Source organism: Balaenoptera borealis (genome assembly GCF_965194805.1).
Source record: "Balaenoptera borealis genome assembly, chromosome: 13".
Classification (NCBI taxonomy): domain Eukaryota; kingdom Metazoa; phylum Chordata; class Mammalia; order Artiodactyla; family Balaenopteridae; genus Balaenoptera; species Balaenoptera borealis.
In genome coordinates this window covers 33,165,276-33,184,643 of record NC_138870.1, presented here as the reverse complement: position 1 = coordinate 33,184,643, position 19,368 = coordinate 33,165,276, and the positions used below count along the sequence as shown (strand labels likewise).

General features: G+C 37.1%; 1 protein-coding gene and 1 long non-coding RNA gene across 4 annotated transcripts in view; one reads left to right on the top strand and one right to left on the bottom strand.

The window, feature by feature from the left end:
* SLC2A13 (solute carrier family 2 member 13) overlaps positions 1–19,368 on the top strand; it is a 456,196-nt gene that overhangs the window by 56,460 nt on the left and 380,368 nt on the right. The gene's annotated exons all lie outside the window — the stretch shown is intronic.
* LOC309608880 overlaps positions 10,338–19,368 on the bottom strand; it is a 171,500-nt gene continuing 162,469 nt past the window's right edge. The window contains exon 2 of the long non-coding RNA XR_014233143.1: positions 10,338–19,332. This is a non-coding gene — a long non-coding RNA (uncharacterized lncRNA). The remainder of the gene's footprint in view (positions 19,333–19,368) is intronic.

Genomic DNA, 19,368 nt, shown 5'->3' with positions numbered 1-19,368 from the left:
CAGAGAAAATAGACTTTCAAATAAAGTCTGTAACAAAAGACAAGGGCATTATACAATGATAAAGGGATCAATACAAGAAAAAGATATTACACTTGTTAACATATATGCACCCAATGTAGGAGCACCTAAATATATAAAAGAAATACTAACAGACATTAAAGGAGAAATTGACAGGAATACAATAATAGTAGGAAACTTTTTCACCCCACTGTCATCAATGGAAAGATCTTCCAGACAGAAAATCAGTAAGGCAACAGAGATCCTAAATGACACAGTAGACCATTTGGACTTGCTTGATATCTACAGGACACTACATCCAAGAAAAACAGAATACACATTTTTTTCAAGCTCGCATGGAAAATTCTCTAGGTTAGACCGTATACTAGGCCACAAAACAACCTCAACATATTAATGTTTAAGAGGATAGAAATTATTTCAAGCATCTTTTCTGACCACAACGGTATGAAACTAGAAATCAACCACAGAAAGAAAAATGGGAAACAAAAGCTATCACATGGAGACTAAACAACATGCTCCTAAAAAAACCAGTGGGTCAATGATGAAATCAAAGTGGAAATCAGAAAATACCTTGAGACAAACAACAATAAAAACACAATCTCAAAATCTATGGGATGTAGCAAAAGTTCTTCTAAGAGGGATGTTTATAGCAATACAGGCCTTCCTTAAGAAACAAGAAAAATCTCAAATAAAAAAACCTAACCTACCACCTAAAAGAATTAGAACAAGAACAAAAAACCCAAAATCAGCAGAAGGAAGGAAATAATAAAGATCAGAGAGGAAATAAGTAAAATAGAGATTAAAATAAATAGAAAAAAATCAGTAAGACTAAGAGCCGTTTTTTTTGAAAGGATAAACAAAATTGGCAAACCTCTGGCCAGGCTCACCAAGAAAAAAAGAGAGAGCACCCAAATAAACAAAATAAGAAATGAAAGAGGAGAATTACAACCAATGCTGTGAAATACAAAATACCAGAAGAAAATATTATGAACAGTTATATGCCAACAATATGGAAAACCTAGAAGAAATGGACAAGTTTCTAGAAACATACAGCCTGCCAAAACTGAGTAAAGAAGAAACAGATAATTGGAATAGACCAATCACTAGAAGTGAAATAGAATCTGTAACAAACACTCCCTGCAAACAAAAGTCCAGGACCAGACAGCTTCACTGGGGAATTCTACAAAACATATAAAGAAAAACTTACACCTATCCTATCAAACTATTCAAAAAAATTGAAGAGGAGAGAACAGTCCCAAATTCATTCTATGAAGTCACCATCATCCTGATACCAAAACCAGACAAATAACACTACAAAAAAAGAAAGTTACAGACCAATATCTTTGATGAATATAGATGCAAAAATCCTCAACAAAGTATTAGCAAACCAAAAAAAAAAAAATCTAGGAATATACTTAATCAAGGAGGTAAAAGACCTATATGCTGAAAACTATAAAACGTTGTTGTTGTTGTTGTTGTTTTAATTTATTTTTTTGGCTGCCTTGGGTCTTCATTGCTGCACACAGGCTTCCTCTAGTTGCAGCGAGTGGGAGCTGCTCTTCGTTGTGGTGCACAGGCTTCTCATTGTGGTGGCTTCTCTTGTTGCAGAGCACGGGTTATAGGCGTGTGGGCTTCAGTAGTTACAGCACGTGGACTCAGTAGTTGTGGTGCTTGGGCTCAGTAGTTGTGGCTCAAGGGCTCTAGAGCGCAGGCTCAGTAGTTGTGGTGCACAGGCTTAGTTGCTCTGTGGCATGTGGGATCTTCCCAAAGCAGGGATCAAACCCATGTCCCCTGCATTGGCAGGCAGACTCCTAACCACTGCACCACCAGGGAAGTCCCTAAAACATTGTTAAAGGGAATTGAAGATGATTCAAAGAAATGGAAAGATATTTTTGATTGGAAGAATTAATATTGTTAAAATGGACATACTACCCAAAGCAATCTACAGTTTTATGTGATCCCTGTGAAAATACACATTACATTTTTCACAGAACTAAACAAATAATCTTAAAATTTATGTGGAACCACAAAAGATCCAGAATTGCCGAAGCAATCCTTAGGAAAAAGCACAAAGCAGGAGGCATAACTCTTCCAGACTTCAGACAATACTACAAGGCTACAGTAATCAAAACAGCACGGTATTGGCACAAAAACAGACATATAGATCGGTGAAACAGAATATAGATCCCAGAAATAAACCCACACACCTACAGTCAGTTCATCTACAACAAAGAAGGCAAGAATATACAATGGAGAAAAGACAGTGTCTTTAGCAAGTGGTGCTGGGAAACCTGGACAGCTATGAGTGCTTTAATGAAATTAGAACACTCACTCACACCATATACAAAAATAAACTCAAAACGTTTCAAAGACCTAAATGTAAGACATGACACCATAAAACTCCTAGAAGAGAACAGAGACAGAACATCCTGGCACATAAATCATAGCAGTATTTTCTTGGATAACTCTCCCAAGGCAAAAGAAATAAAAGCAAAAATAAACAAATGAGAACTAATTAAATGAAAAGCTTTTGCACAGTGAAGGAAACAATCAACAAAACAAAAAAAGACAAAGTATGAAATGGGAGAAAATATTTGCAAATAATGCAACTGACAAAGGGTTAATATTCAAAATAAACAGCTCATACAACTCAATATCAAAAAAAGAATCAATCCTATTAAAATATAGGCAGAGGATCTCAATAGTAATTTTTTCCAAAGAAGACATACAGATGGCCAACAGGCACATGAAAAGATGTCAACATTACTAATTATTAGAGAAATTCAAGTCAAAACCACAGTGAGGTATCACTGTGGAACCAGAAGGCTATCATCAAAATGTCTACAAATAATAAATGGTGGAGATGATGCTGAAAAAATGGAACCCCTCGTGCACTGTTAGTGGGGATGTAAATTGGTATAGCCACTATGGAGAACAGTATGGAGGTTCCTTAAAAACCTAAAAATAGAGTTACCACATGGTCCTGTAATCCCACTCCTGGGCATATATTGGAGAAAACTATAATTCTAAAAGGTAGATGCACTCCAATGTTCATAGCAGCACTATTTACAATAGCCAGTACATGAAAACAACCCAAGTGCCCATCAACAGACGATTGGTTTAAGAAGAAGTGATAAATGGGTAAATACGTATACACACACAAATATGCATACACATATATGTAGTGGAATATTACTCAGCCATAAAAAAGACTGGAATATTGCCATCTGCATTAACGTGGATGGACTTAACAAATATCATACTAAGTGTAGTAGTTAGAGAAAACAAATAGTATATGATTATCACTTATATGTGGGATATAAAAAATAATACAAATGAATCTATGTAGAAAACAAAAACTGACCCACAGACATAGAAAGCAAACTTATGGTTATCAAAGAGGAAAGGGAGGGAGGCAGATAAATTAGCAGTATGGGGTTAACAGATATTAAACTACTATACTTAAAATAGATAAGCAGCAATGATTTACTGCGTAGCATATGGAACTATATGAATTTCTTGTGATAATGGAAAATAATCTGAAAAATATATATATAACTGAATCACTTTGCTGTACACCTGAAACTTACACAATATTGTAAATCAACTATAATTCTCTAAAAACACATTCATTCTTCCAGTCCATGAGCACAGAATATCTTTCCATTTATTTGCATCCTCTTCATTTTATTTCATCAGTATTTTATATGTATCAGTGTAGAGCTCTTTCACCTCCCAGGTTAAATTTATTCTTAGGTATTTTATGCTTTTTGATGCAATTTTAAGTGAGATTGTTTTCTTAATTCTCTTTCTGATAATTCATTATTAGTCTATAGAAATGCAACAGATTTCTGTATATTGATTTTGTATCCTGCAGTTTTACTGAATTCATTTATTAGTTCACAGTTTTCTTGGTGGAGTCTTTAAGGATTTTCTATACATCGTACTGTGTCATTTACAAATAGTGACTGCTTTACTTGTTCCTTTCCAATTTGGATGCCTTTTATTTTTTATTTTATTTTTAATTTTTTACTTCTTTTGCCTAATTGCTGTGGCTAGGAATTCCAATACGATTTTGAATGAAAGTGGAGAGAGGGAGCATCCTTGTCTTGTTCCTGATCTTAGATTTTTTTTTTTTTTTTGGCTGTGCTGTGCAACTTGTGGGATCTCAGTTCCCCAACTGGAGATTGAACCCAGGCCACAACAGTGAAAGCCTGGACTCCTAACCAATAGGCCACCAGGGAACTCCCCCTGATCTTAGATGAAAAGCTGTCAGCTTTTTATTATTGCATATGTATTTTGTGGGCTTGTCATATATGGTCTTTATTATGTTGAGGTACGTTTCCTCTGTATTCAGTTTGGAGGGAATTTTTATCATTAATGGCTCTTGAATTTTATCAAAAGCTTTCTGCACGTATTGAGATGATTATATGATTTGTATCCTTCATTTTGTTAATATGGTGTATCATGTTGTTGATTTGTGGATATTTAACCATCCTTGCATCCCTGGGATAAATCCCACTTGATCATGATGTATGATCCTTTTTTTTAATATATAAATTTATTTATTTATTTATTTTTATTCATTTATTTTTGGCTGCATTGGGTCTTCGTTGCTGTGTGCGGGCTTTCTCTAGTTGTGACGAGCAGGGACTACTCTTTGTTGCAGTGCACGGGCTTCTCATTGCAGTGGCTTCTCTTGTGCGGAGCACGGGCTGTAGGTGCACGGGCTTCAGGAGTGTGACACGCGGGCTTCAGTAGTTGTGGCTCACGGGCTCCAGAGCACAGGCTCAGCAGTTGTGGCACACGGGCTTAGTTATTCCGCGGCATGTGGGATTTTCCTAAACCAGGGCTCAAACCCATGTCCCCTGCATTGGCAGGTGGATTATTAACAACTGCGCCACCAGGGAAGTCCCTGATCCTTTTAATGTATTGTTGAATTTGGCTTGCTAATGTTTTGTGGAGGTTTTTTGCCTCTATGTTTTTCAGGGATATTAGCCTCTGATTTCAGTGTACATATGTATTTTACTAATATGTGTTCATTGTATGTACTTATTACATATACATACTTATTATATGTATTTTTTTTTTTGTAGTATTTTTACATTGTTTTGGTATCAGGGTACTACTGGGCTTGTAAAATGAATTTGAAGTGTTCCTTCCTCTTCTGTTTTTGTAAGAGTTTGAGAAGGACAGGTATTAATTCTTTCATGTTTGGTAGAATTCACCAGTGAAGCCATCTGGTTATGGTCTTTGTAGGGAGTTTTTAAATTACTGATTCAATCTCATTACCAGTAATCTGTCTCTTCACATTTTCTATTTCTCCATGATCCAGTTTTAGAAGATTGTATGTTTCTAGGAATTTACCAAATTCTTTGTTGTACAGTTTATTGGCATATAATTTTGTGTGGTTTCTTATGATCTGTTTCATTTCTGTGTTATCAGTTGAAAGGTTTCTTCTTTTATTTCTGATTTTATTTATTTGAATAAAAAGTAAAAAAATTATTTATTTTTTTCTTGCTTAGTCTAGCTAAAGGTTTGTCAATTTTGTTTATCTTTTTAAAGAATCAGCTGTTGGTTTCATTGATTTTTTTTCTGTTGTCTTCTATTTCTGATCTCTGATCTTTGTTATTTCCTTCCATCTACTATCTTTGGGCTGTGTTTATTCTTTTCCTAGTTCCATTAGGTGTAAGGCTAGGCTGTTTATTTAAAATTTTTCTTGTTTTTTGAAGTAGGCATTTATTACTCTGAAATTCTCTCTTAGAAATGCTTTTGCTGAACCCCATAAGTTTTGGTATGTTATATTTTTATTTTTCTTTGTTACAGGTATTTTTTTATTTCACTTTCGATTTCTTTGTTAACCGGTTGGTTGTTTAGTAGTGTGTTGTTTAGTCTCTACATATTTGTGACTCTTTCATTTTCTTTTTGTATTTGATTAGTAGTTTCATACCACTTTGGTTGTAAAAGTACTTGATATGATTTCAGTCTCCTTAAATTTGTTTAGATTTGTTTGTGGCCTTACATATGATCTGTCCTGGAGAATGTTTCATTTGCACTTGAGAAAAATATGAATTTTGTTGCCTTTTTGTGGAATGTTCTGTATATATCTGTATACCTTGGACTAGGCCATGTAGTCCAAGGTATCCTTTAAGGCCAATATAGTCTTACTGATTTTCTTTCTGGATGTAAGTGGGTTATTAAATCCCCCCAGTATTATCATGTTACTGTCTATTACTTCCTCTAGGTGTGTGAATATTGTTTTATATATTTAGTTGCTCCTTTTTTGGGTACATAAATATTTACAAATGTGATATTCTCTTCTTGAAATGACCACTTTATCAATATTTAATGTCCTTCTTTATCTTTTATTACAGTCTTTGTTTTAAAATCTTTTTTGTGTGATATAAGTATAGTTACTCCAGGTTTATTTTGGTTTCCATTTTCATGGAATATCTTTTACCATACTTTCAATTCTAATCTATGTCTGTCCTTACATCTGAAGTGAATCTCTTATAGGCAGTATACGTATGAATCTTGCTTTTTTTTTTTTTAAATCCATTCAGTCACTCTGTCTTTTCATTGGAACCTGTAGTCCATTTCCATTTAAAGTAATTATTGGTAGGTGTGCTTATTTCCATTTTCTAAATTGTTTTGGCTGTTTTGTACTTCCTGTTTCTTTTTTCTTCTTTTGTTCTCTTTCTTTGTGGTTTGATGACTTTCCTTAGGGGGATGCTTAGATTCCTTTCTCATTATCTTTTGTGTATCAACTACAGGTTTTTGCTTGGTGGTTACCATGAGCCTTACATATAACAATTTATATTTAGAACAGTCTATTTTATGTGGATGACAACTTTTAATGCATTCTAAAGCTCTACATTTTTACTCTCCCTCACACATTTTATTTTTGATGTCACATTTTACATCTCTTTATATTTTGTATCCCTTACTAATTATTGTAGTTACAGTTATTTTACTACTTTTGTTTTTTAACCTTTATATTAGTTTCATAGGTGATATATATGCTACCTTTACTGTATAGTTACCTTTACTAGTGAGACTCATACTTTCATATGTTTCTTGTTACTAATTAGTGCCCTTTCTTTTCAGCTTAAAAAAGCCTTTTTAGCATTTCTTGTAAGGCCAGTTTAGTGGTGATGAACTTTTTTTAGCTTTTGCTTATCTGGAAAACTCTCTCTCTCTCCTTCAATTATGAATGATAACTTTGGCAGTTTGAGAATTCTTGGTTGGAAGTTTTTCTCTTTCATCACTTTGGATGTATCATGCCACTCCCTTCTGGCCTGCAAAGTTTCTGCTGAAAAATCTGCTGATAGTCTTATGGAGTTTCTCTTACATGTAACAAGTTGTTTTTCTCTTGCTGCTTTTAAGATTCTCACCTTGTCGTTAACTTTTAACATTTTAAAATTATAACATGCTGTGTTTTGTGTCTCTTTTGGTTCATCTTATTTGGTAGTCTCTGAGCTTTCTGAATCTGGTTGTCTATTTTTTTCGTGAAGTTAGGGAAGTTTTCAGGCACTATTTGTTCAATGAAGTTTTCTGCTCCTTTCTCTCCTCTCCTTCTGTGACTCCTATAATGTGAATGTTAGTTCACTTGATGTTGTCTTGTAAGTCCCTTAATTTCATTTTTAAAAATTCTTTCCTCATTTTTCTGCTCTGTCTGGGTGAGTTCCATTGCTCTATCTTCCAACTCACTGATTCATTCTTCTACTTCATCCAGTCTGCTATTGAACCCCTCTAGTGTATTTTTAAGTTCAGCTCTTGTTTTCCTCATCTCTGTTAGTTCTGTTTGGTACTTTCTGATGTTTTCTGTCTTTGTTGAAATTGTCACTGTGTTCATCCATTGTTTTCCCAAGTTAGGTGAGCAATTTTGTGACCATTACTTTTTAATTCTTTATCAGGTCAATTACTTATCTCCCTTTCATTAAGGTTTTTTTTCTTTAATGAGGTTTTATGTTATTCTGTCTCTGGAAACATATTACTCAGTTTCTTTCTTTTTTTTTTTGCTTCACTCTCTGTGTTGGTTTCTGTGTATTAAATGAAGCAACTCCCTCTCTCAGTCTTGAATACAGTATTTGTCCTTGTATAGGAGATGAACCTTGTTTATCATTCATCCCTGCTGTAGCTCTTGGTTGTTTTTCAAACCTTTGTGATTGTCCAAGCAGCCTATTTGATTTTTAGTAGCTCCTGGTAATTGAGGGTGTGCCAAGACCAGTCAGTGTCCCAAAGGGGAAGATCTCAATCAGCATCTAGATTCAGGTTGATTGGAAGGCAGATGCTCAGGCCATGGCTTTTAAAGAGTGTAAATATATAGTCATGTGGGTCTGCAAGTTTAAGCTCTGAGGGCTCTCTGAGGGTGATCTGGCAGTGTCACCTGGGTAGCAGTCACAAAAATCAGGGCTTCAGACAAGTGTACTAACTCCTTTCTGGGAGATATTGATGAGCTTAGCGAGGCAGAGGTGGAGTACAGAAATGTTGGTCCCCATTCTGCTATCCCTGAGCATACCTCCATAGCTTCTAGTTGTGTGCCAAGGCTGAAGCCTGCCCCTGTGGCTGAACCTCCATGACTAGCAAGGAGGCTTCTTTCACCAAAAGACTAGGGGTGTGTTTTAGTCTGCTATCTCTGTTGTGTTCTGGGAGTGGTAGCCTGCCAAGTACTGTCTTTCTGATTGTTTCAGTCCTGTGGGACCTAGAAACATAAGCCCTCCTGGCCACCAGAACCAGATGATCAAGGGGTATCTCTTAGGCAGCAGCCATAAAAACCAAGGCACCAGTCATAAAAACAGGGGAACCAGATATGTATAAGAGCTCCCCTTGGACAGATTCTGGTGCTCTGGAGTGCTGCAGAGGGAGAATGTGAAGTTAGTAACCTCCCTCCAAGGTCTCAGGAAAGGTTTACAGTCAGACCTTAGATGTGTGTTTAAGTAGAAGCCTACCCCTCATGTTGCTGCTGTTGTGGCACGGTAATAGTCCTCTTTCACAGAAAGGTGAGCTCCTGAGTCTGTTGCCTCTTCCTGTGCCCTGGGGGTGGGAGCTGTGTAAGACCTCTTTCTATGTTGGTTACAGTCCTGTGGGACCTGCGAGCTAAGCCCCACTGGCCACCAGAGCCAGGTGTCATAGGTGTGTTTGTTCCCTGGCTGTAGCCACACAAATCAGGGTGTCAGACAAGTGCATAAGCTCCATTCTGTAAGATGCTCATGAGCTGGAGTGCGAGAGAAGGAGAGTGCAAAGATTGCATTCACCAGCCTTTGTTCACTGACAGCCCCTCCATAGGCCCTATAAGTGTGCCAAACCAGAAACCAGCCCCTCAGGCCAAAGCTCCTGGACAGGCAGCTAGGCTTATTTCTGAGAAAGATTAGGGTGTGTTTTAGCCTGCTATCTGTGCAGGGCACTGAGAGTGGCAGTCTGCCAAGAACTGTCTCTCCAATTGTTACAATCCCAGGGGACCAAGGGACAAAAGCCCACTGGCCTCCAGAGCCAGGCGCTTCAGGAAATCAAGGGGCATCCCCTGGGTGGCAGCTGCAAAAAACAGGTCATGGGTGAAAACAGGCTCCAGATACGTGTAGAAGTTTCCCTCTGGGAAATACTGGAGCTCTGGAGCATGGCAGAGGGGGAATGCAAAGATGGCACCTGCTGAGAAAAGGAAAACAATGGAAAATAAAAGAAACAAAAGAAAAAGAAAAAGATGGTACCCACTGGCTTTAGCAAGGCAGATGAGAGTGTGCAAGATGGCACCCACTGGCTGGAGCATAAAGATGGCACCCGGGGGAAAGGGAAAATAAAGTGTTGTGGTGGGGAGATGGTGCCTGCCAGGTTTAGCAAGGCAGAGAGAGAGCAGGACGATGGCGCCCACCAGCCTGCGTATCCATAGAGTATCCCAGGAGGCCCCTGCCCCTCAGTCCAACACTTTATTTAAAAGTCGAAAATGAGTCTCTTTCGTATAAAGTCTGGTCACTTTTCAGAGGGCTGCTTCTCCACTGGGACCTGGGTGGATGCGTCTGTGCACTGGCCCTTTAGGAGCCATTCCTCAGTTCATCCCAGCCTCGTTGGTCTCATGGGTGTGAGTCCTACTGGTCTTCAAAGCTAGATGTTTTGGGAGCTCATCTCTCAGGGACCCATCTTAAAAGTTGGGGTGCTGGATGTTGTTTGCCTCTCATTTGCCTGATGTGAAGCAGTTGCTCTGCCGGTGTTTAGGTTTTTTTTCAGAGGCAATTGTTCCATAAATAGCTGTAGATTTGGCGTGTCTGTGAGAAGAGGTGAGTTCAGAATCTTCTTAGGTTGCCATCTTGAACTGGAACTTATGCTTTCCGTTCTTGGAGAACATCTCAAATTGATGTTCCACACTGGTTCAAATTTCACACATATTTATCTCTATTATTTACTGCCTTCAATATGGTGTTTACTTCTGTAATTATTTATATATTCTGCTATTAAATTTTTAGTATTCTTGCAACCCTTCCGTACCCTACCCATTTCCCTGTTTAATTCTATTCTGTTGTCTTTTTACTTAAACCATTTCCCTCCTCCTGGCTCTCTTCCTGCGTTTTAGGTAAGACCCAACCCCATATTGAAAAACAGCTTAAACATTTTTTGAAGGGTGTGTTCATTTATTATTTTGCTACTTTAATATTTTCTTTAATAGTTCCTTCTATTTTACTCCTCAACCCTTTATATCTATTGGATGAATATTTCTATAGGTAACTTCTAGCCCTGAGCTTATCTTACTCTGTATATATTTCTTAAGTATTTTATCTGTTCCTATTCAATTACAGTCTATATGCAGGCGATTCACAGACTTTTAGCTCCAGTTTAGGTCCACATTGTTGTTGTCCTTAGAACATTTACCTCTAGATGTCACATAGAGCTAAATATGACAAAGCACCACTTACTTTGCTGTCTGCTAAATTCACTGCCTTGATGAAAAGGTATTGATTTCTTATTAACCTTTGTGCATTCCATTTGTCAGGTGTAAAAGCATACTGCTTCTGCTTTTGCAGCATTTCATACAGCTTTCTTTCTCTTATAACCTCGAAACTCTATTGTAAGAAATTTCTTACATATCTAGTAATTTCTATATTTGCTATCTCTCCCCATAAAGAAATTTTTTCCTTCTCTGTTATTTTCCTTCCTTGGTTACATCTGTGTGTTCCAGGAACACTTCTTTTTTCACCTTATCTGAATGCTGGAATGTTATACTGTTACTTAAAATGATTTTGTACTATAAGGGTGCTAAACCAGTATCAAGAGTGTTGTATATGGCTACATAGGGATGTGTTTTGTTTGGCTGTTTTCATTGGCCTATAGTGTATTGTACCTTAGTTGTTATGTAAGCAGCTTTATACCTTATATCTTATGCTCAGTCAGCTTTTATATTTATGGTACCTGCCTAGCTTATGTAAGAAGTTTGAAACTCCTTAGTGGAAAAGAATAGTTTGAATGAAAATATTTGCAGTATAATGAGTTAAAGTTACCTTTAAAGACTTATGGAAAAAAATACTGCAAGTTATAACCAAATTTTAATAGTGGTTATCTACGGGTGCTGTGCTTAAAGGGGATTTTTAATTACCTTACTTCTTACTTGTAGTTTCCAAATTTTCCCTAATAAATAATATATTTAGTATAAAACCAATCTATTAAGACTAACTTAAAAGGATATGGTTTTGTGTATGCATCCCATAGTATTAAGCGACAACCGTTAAGCCCAGGTCTGTGCTTGACACGTAGACCAATTATAGTTCAGAAGATACATGAGATATGAACATTCCATTAAAGGGCTTGTAGTCCTGCTTTGAGAAACAATGTGATACAGGCTCTACTGAGATGTTACCAGTAAAAAAGGACATTGGCAGATCAATATAATATTCTCAAGTAATAAAAAAGGAAGAGGCCATTTAGGTTGTGAGAGACTTTACTGAGTTGAAATGATGGTGATATGTTTGTAATGCCTTGTTAGGAGGTTTTTAACGCTGTAGAACATGAACTCTGCTAATTATCCCCATAGATAGAATCTTTCTCATAACCTGGCTCTTCTGTTATAGGCACTTGGTGTTGTATATATTTTCATCACGTTGGGGCTTACTGCTCTTTGAAGTTGCCCAGCAGTTTTTATGTGCCTTAAGCCTTATTGTTCAGAAAAGAAACAAAAACAAAAACTGGATTCTAAGGTGTTAATAATCTGGTAAATGTAGATACTTGCTTATTTAGAAGAATGCAGACATAGCAGTCCTGGGCAGGACAGCCAAACTGAAACAACTACAGTGAGGGATACTGTTTGTTTGGACAGATTATTTTTATTAAATTTTTTTCTTTAGAGATCATAGAGCAATAAGTTACAAAATGAAATTAGGACCTCATAATCATTCTTGTTCAAGAAGCATTATTATTAAAAGGTAGCTTCATGCGCTTCTAAGAAGCTAATTAGTTGCTGCCTGGCTTATCATGCTGAGAGGCTGCTGTGATTCATGGGAATTCACCCATCGCAACAGGATTTTCTAATGCTATTTGGTTATGAAATTATTTATACTTCTGACTCAGGGCTTTAAAAGGGCTTCCAGCAGATTTTGAAAGCCAACTTTTGAGCTCAAGAGCATTTTGTGCCATTTATGGTGAATCAGCTTGGCAGTATGAGAATGTGTGAATTGGGTTGCGCTGTAGTACCTGAGGTACAGTTTTCTGGTGAGGCTCCTCAAGCTAAACATGATAATGAGTTTTCATTGATGTAGACCTCTTTATTTTGTTAGAAATCAAACTTTTAAACATTATTCAGAAACAATACCAACACAGGTTTTTGTGGTTGTATTTACTCTTATAAGCTATTAACAAGAACTTGTACCACTACATTGTTTATGTTAATTTCAATTCGTGAGTTTAGTATGGATAATTAAGAATTTGTTCTTTATGAGATATTTATTTTATTTAATTAGTGATTTGAATAGGGCAGAAATCAAAAGCTCTTTATAGAATACTCCTAAACTTTAAATATCATTAATTACATCCATTTGTGAAGCACTTAGTTCTTAATTTGCAGGATCTCATACAATATTACTTAACTGTCTTTCATAAGAATAGTGAGCTTTGTTGTTTCCCCAAAGTGGAATGGAGATTTTGGGGTGACATAGCCTTAATGTTGAAGGTTTTTCCAGAGTAGACATCATGTTTAGAAATCCACAAGTGATGGCTTGCCAGGTTGTTTTATTGACAGCAAAGTGAGTTAACAGGGCCTGTGCTTAACATATGCATATTGGACAAATGTGAGTAGTGAACATGGAGCCTACTACTACTCTTCCTGATCATCGGCATTCTTTTATAGTTCTCCATTTTCATAAGGCAGTTTTATGAAAGGAGACTTTAAACTTGTCTAGCTTGAAATTATACAGTTAATCACATTCAGTTCTCATTTTTCTTACTAATTCATCTGAGCTCTTTAACATGACACCTGCTGGCAGTAAGTCACATAGCAGGTAGTAGGAGCAGGGAAGAGATCAGACTCTTCTGCCCCTTGAAGTTCATACGTGCTCACTAAGGTAATAGGGCCAAAAATAAAATGTTCCTGAGAAATTTCCAAAGGGTCACATTTGAAACAGGCACGGCAGTCCGTCTTCCAGTGACACGTTACAAAGATTAGGGGATGTGAGTCTATGAGATCCACTTTGATGTCAACTTGCTATGGGACTTTCTGAAAACTTCTTATTGTCTGCCTCTGAGGCTGGGGTTCTTTACCTTTTCTAAGGGGATAGTGAATGATACCTGTCCCACCTACCTATTGAAAGGATGACCTTACATGAAATACAAAATGGTAACATAAAAAGATTGTAGAAAATAACATAGTATTCAAGGGTAAGGTAGATGCTTGCTGGTCACTTCTTTTCTTTCTTCCTTCTTAAATATTGGAATTTTTCAGGACTCAGTTCTAGGCATTCTTCTCGGGTTCCATTGCTGGGAAATCTCATCCTTCCCATGGTTTCCGTTATATGTACCATTCACACAGAACCATCTTTTGAGCTCCAGGTATTTGTATAACTCCCAGGCTCCACTGGGCCCAGTCCAGTCTCAGTTTGGAATTGCATTTAAAGAAATACAGTCCAGCAACTAAAAGTAATTAAATAGTAATACTACTCCTTACTTGAGTCTCGAAGAATATAATAGCATGGAGGTTATAATTCAGCAATATTTCAAAAAATCTTTTATCCACTCCCGCCCCCAGTCAAACCTCAGTCAGTCCCTGTGTTATGGGCTCCCATTTTTCCATACTGAGCCTGAGACTCTCATTCACAACTCCCTGCAGTCTTTTTTCATTTGAACGTCTCACAAACCAGATCTTTGGCCCATGTTTTCTTCTCTATCCTTTTTTGCCTAGCATGATAACAGCCCAAGAACTAGGCGGCAAACACCAGATTCTCCCTTGAGGATGAGAGAGGAAGGAAAGGTTAGTTAGTGTGGCAAAGGCTCTTATTTGGGTAGGAGAAAAGAGGGGGCTGGGAACATTTACATGTAAATAATTTATGTTCCCAGCATACTTGTGGAGTGTTCTACTTGTTCTCTACTTGTATATTTCACAGAGCACCTCTGACTCAGCCTGTCTAAAACTTGACCTTACTATCTTCCACACAAATTTGCTTCTCCTCTAATATCTTCATACAATGTATCTATCGTGCTTCTAGTTGCTTATTCCGGACATCTGAACGTCATCCTCAAATTTTTCCTCTCCTTCACAGTTCCATTCATGTTCTCTTCAGCCTCGATACTGAATACATACTTCTAGAGTCTCTCCATTTTACTCCATATCTACTGCTGCCAGTGAACTCCTTGTTCCCCGGCAATATGTTTTCCGTACTCCAACCAGTATGATCCTTTAAAAACATGAATCTGATCATGCCTTTTCCTCCTTTACACTGTTCAAAGGTTTCTGAGTACCAAGCCCTTAATTATGGCCTCTAAGATCCTGTATACTCTGGTTGGTCTCTGCTTATGTCTCTAAGAATAGTCCGTTCCTCAACAGGATGCATTTCTTCCTGCCTCAAGGCCTTTGTCTAAGCTGGTCTGGTTGTATAAAGTATCTTTCACCCGCCTCACCCTCCACCCTGTCCCCCAACCTCCTCATCCAAGGTTTCTCTGACTCCTCAGGCTGGGCCCAGTCTCTTTGATGAGACCCATTGCACTTGAAATCTAATTACTTGTTCCCACACATTTTGCACAGTAGATCCTAAGCTCCACGAGGGATGAAGTGCTCTCTCGTGTAGCACTTCATCCCTCGTGGTTAGCACAGTGCCCAGCTCAGATCAAGTATTAGTTGAACACTTGCTGATTAAAGGATACTTCTTCCATGATTTGGGCTTTGTCTGTCTCTCATCTCCATACATATTCTGCTTCACGCTCTGTTTACCCCTGAGAAAATGTGATTTCATATTTTTTAAGCTCATGCTCTTCTTTGCAGAATTGTCTTCCCAGCCCTTCCTAGCTACCGCCTAATCATTGTCAGCACCTCAAAATAGAAACCAATGTGTAGCTGCACTGTGTCCCTTACCATGGTATTCTGAAATTATTTGATTGCATGTTTTTGTGAGTAAGGCTGTATGTGGCTTCCTTTATAGCAGGGGCAGTATTTTTGTTTACTTCTCATCTTGATAATCCCAGCACCTAACAAGGTCACACTGAATCAAAAAAAGTTGGCATACTCATAAGTAGAGGTATTGTAATAATAAAAATAACTGCTGACATTACTGATTATTTTCTGTATGCTAGGCACAATTTTAAGTTCTTTCATGCTACTAACTCATTGCATCATCTCAACTCCTATGAAGGAGTTACTTTTATTCTTCCAATTTATAAATGAACTAGAGACCCAGAAAGGTTAAATAAGTTGTCCAGACTTAACCAGCTGGTAAGTGGCAAGGCTGGAATTTAAACCCACTGTTTCCGGAGCCTACCTCCCTCTGTGGGACAGTCACTGTAGTCATAGTGCTTTCAAAATTGAGTTCTGGAATCTTTGTCTGATTCCAATTCTGTTTCTACTTACCTGTATGACCTGGGGTAAGGTCCTTCTCTGTAAAGTGGGGATAATTATATGTCCTTTATAGGGATGTTCTGACGATTAAATAATCAGTCCATCTGTAATATCTAATAGGATGTAGGCAATTGTAACAGCATTAAGTCAGTGTGAGCACTTGGACAGATATTTTGGGATTCTTTCCAACTCTAAATCCAGTGAGTCTTTTTATAGTTTTTTAGTCTTTTCCATTTGCCATTTACTTTTCAGTGTTCTGGTATTTATTTTTAATAATCAACATTTATAAGGGCCTGAGGACATCTCTGCATTTGCTATCAAGTAAAATCTAAGGGCTTTGTCAAAAACTTGTGCTGCCTAAAACTACAGTGCTGATTTCCCATGCTCAAATCCCCTGCTAGGTGGCTGAGTAAAGATCTCTGGCTAAAGAGAGCAACTGAATTACAGCCAGACCAAAGCAGAAAAAGAAATCTAATCAGTTACTGTTATCTGATTTTGAAAGTTTATTGAGATGTTCTAATCATAAAAGAACTAAAAAGAATATACAGTTAACAGGTCAACATTTGCAGCTAATGTTTCCTCTTTCCAAGTTAAATGAAAGTCGATTTAGAGTAGTCTGTGCTATTAAATTGATTAGCAGTCAGATGGAAACTTTCAGCAGTTTAGGTGATGATTCAATTATAACGACTATTCATAGTTTGTCTACTAACATTTGCTTATTATTTTATGAAACTCATAAAATCATATGATTTTTTTCACCATCACCATATACCGACAAGCACTATAGTAGCAAATAACATTGGTAGAAAATACAGAGTATATAGTTCTGAGACTTAATGTTCTGACTTGTGTGCAAACTCAATAAATGCTTACCGGTAGTTTTACAACAATACAATGAATATTCCAGAAGTAGATATATGTACGATTTAAATAAATCTTCTTGATCTGTTTATTTGTTCTACCTTTGAACAAAGCAAATAAATAGCAAAAAAATATTTTAAATAGATGAAATTGTAGATGATTGTGGCATCAGGAAGGAATTTAGTTCACAGAATAAATACCATGAAGTCCAAAACACTTGGTAGAAGTGTGCCTCTCTGACTTCTACATAAAAAGGGAGATAAAAGACGGCTATGTGATTTATAGTGCCCATAAACAAACACAAGTCAGTTATTGAGAAGCACAACTATTGCAGCTGCTGAGACTAGAGAGGAGTTTCTCCTTTGTTGGAATGTGGTAAATGGTAAATGGCAACTTTTCAGCCCTTGTACAGAAAACACAGCCACAGGATTTCTTAGTGCTGATACCTTCAATAGCAGCAGGCTATTTTTTGACATCATAAAGATCAATTCATTAAAAACAATTCTACATGGGTCTATTATGCAACCCATTGATGTTCTTGCTTAAACTGGGTATCTGTTTATAGTATCTACAAATATAAAAAGATTAAATTACTTTAAATAATCCTTAATTTTTTACACTATGCTTTTGCTGACTGTTGATTAGATGTTAGATTTATGTTAAATAAGCAGACATATCTGGAAATTGGAAGTGCCACTGGGAAGTGAGCTAGATATGGCCAGCAGGGCAAAGATTTTCTCTTAAGAAATAATTTAGGATTGGCTCAAAGTTGTATACCATAGAACTGTAGTTTTTAAAATATGTGGTGAGCGTCAGGATCACCTGGAGGATTTTTAAAAGACAGGCTCATCTCCCGCCTCTGTAGTTTTCTACTTAATAGGTTTGGGTGGGAGAGGTGAATGGATCTTCATTTTAATTTTATTTATTTATTTATTTATTTATTTATAAAACATCTTTATTGGAGTATAATTGCTTTACAATGGTGTGTTACTTTCTGCTGCATAACAAAGTGAATCAGCTATACATATACATATATCCCCATATCTCTTCCCTCTTTCATCTCCCTCCCACCCTCCCTATCCCACCCATCTAGGTGGACACAAAGCACCAAGCTGATCTCCCTGTGCTATTCAGCTGATTCCCACTAGCGATCTATTTTACATTTGTATATAATATAATTTGTAGTACATATATGTCCATGCCACTCTCTCACTTCATCCCAGCTTACCCTTCCCCCTCCCTGTGTCCTCAGGACCATTCTCCACATCTGTGTCTTTATTCCTGTCCTGCCCCTAGCTTCTTCAGAACGATTTTTTATTTTTAGATTCCATATATATGTGTTAGCATATGGTATTTGTTTTTCTCTTTCTGACTTACTTCATTCTGTATAACAGTCTCTAGGTCCATCCACCTCACTACAAATAACTCAATTTCGTTTCTTTTTATGGCTAAGTAGTATTCCATTGTATATATGTGCCACATCTTCTTTATCCATTCATCTGTCGATGGACACTTAGGTTGCTTCCATGTCCTGGCTATTGTAAATAGTGCTGCAATGAACATTGTGGTAAATGACTCTTTTTCAGTTACGGTTTTCTCAGGGCATATGCCCAGTAGTGGGATTGCTGGGTCATATGGTAGTTCTATTTTTAGTTTTTTAAGGAACCTGCATACTGTTCTCCATAGTGGCTGTATCAATTTACATTCCCACCAACAGTGCAAAAGGGTTCCCTTTTCTCCACACCCTCTCCAGCATTTATTGTTTGTAGATTTTTTGATGATGGCCATTCTGACCGGTGTGAAGTGATACCTCATTGTAGTTTTGATTGGCATTTCTTTAATGATTAGTGATGTTGAGCATCCTTTCATGTGTTTGTTGGCAATCTGTATACCTTCTTTGGAGAAATATCTATTTAGGTCTTCTGCCTATTTTTGGATTGGGTTGTTTGTTTTTTTGATATTGAGCTGCATGAGCTGCTTGTATATTTTAGAGATTAATCCTTTGTCACTTGCTTCATTTGCAAATACTTTCTCCCATTCTGAGGGTTGTCTTTTCATCTTGTTTACAGTTTCCTTTGCTGTGTAAAAGTTATTAAGTTTCATTAGGTCCCATTTGTTTATTTTTGTTTTTATTTCCATTTCTCTAGGAGGTGGGTCAAAAAGGATCTTGCTGTGATTTATGTCATAGAGTGTTCTGCCTATGTTTTCCTCTAAGAGTTTGATAGTGTCTGGCCTTACATTTAGGTCTTTAACCCATTTTGAGTTTATTTTTGTGTATGGTGTCAGGGAGTGTTCTAATTTCATTCTTTTACATGTAGCTGTCCAGTTTTCCCAGCACCACTTATTGAAGAGGCTGTCTTTTCTCCATTGTATACTCTTGCCTCCTTTATCAAAGATAAGGTGACCATATGTGCGTGGGTTTATCTCTGGGCTTTCTATCTTGTTCCATTGATCTATATTTGTGTTTTTGT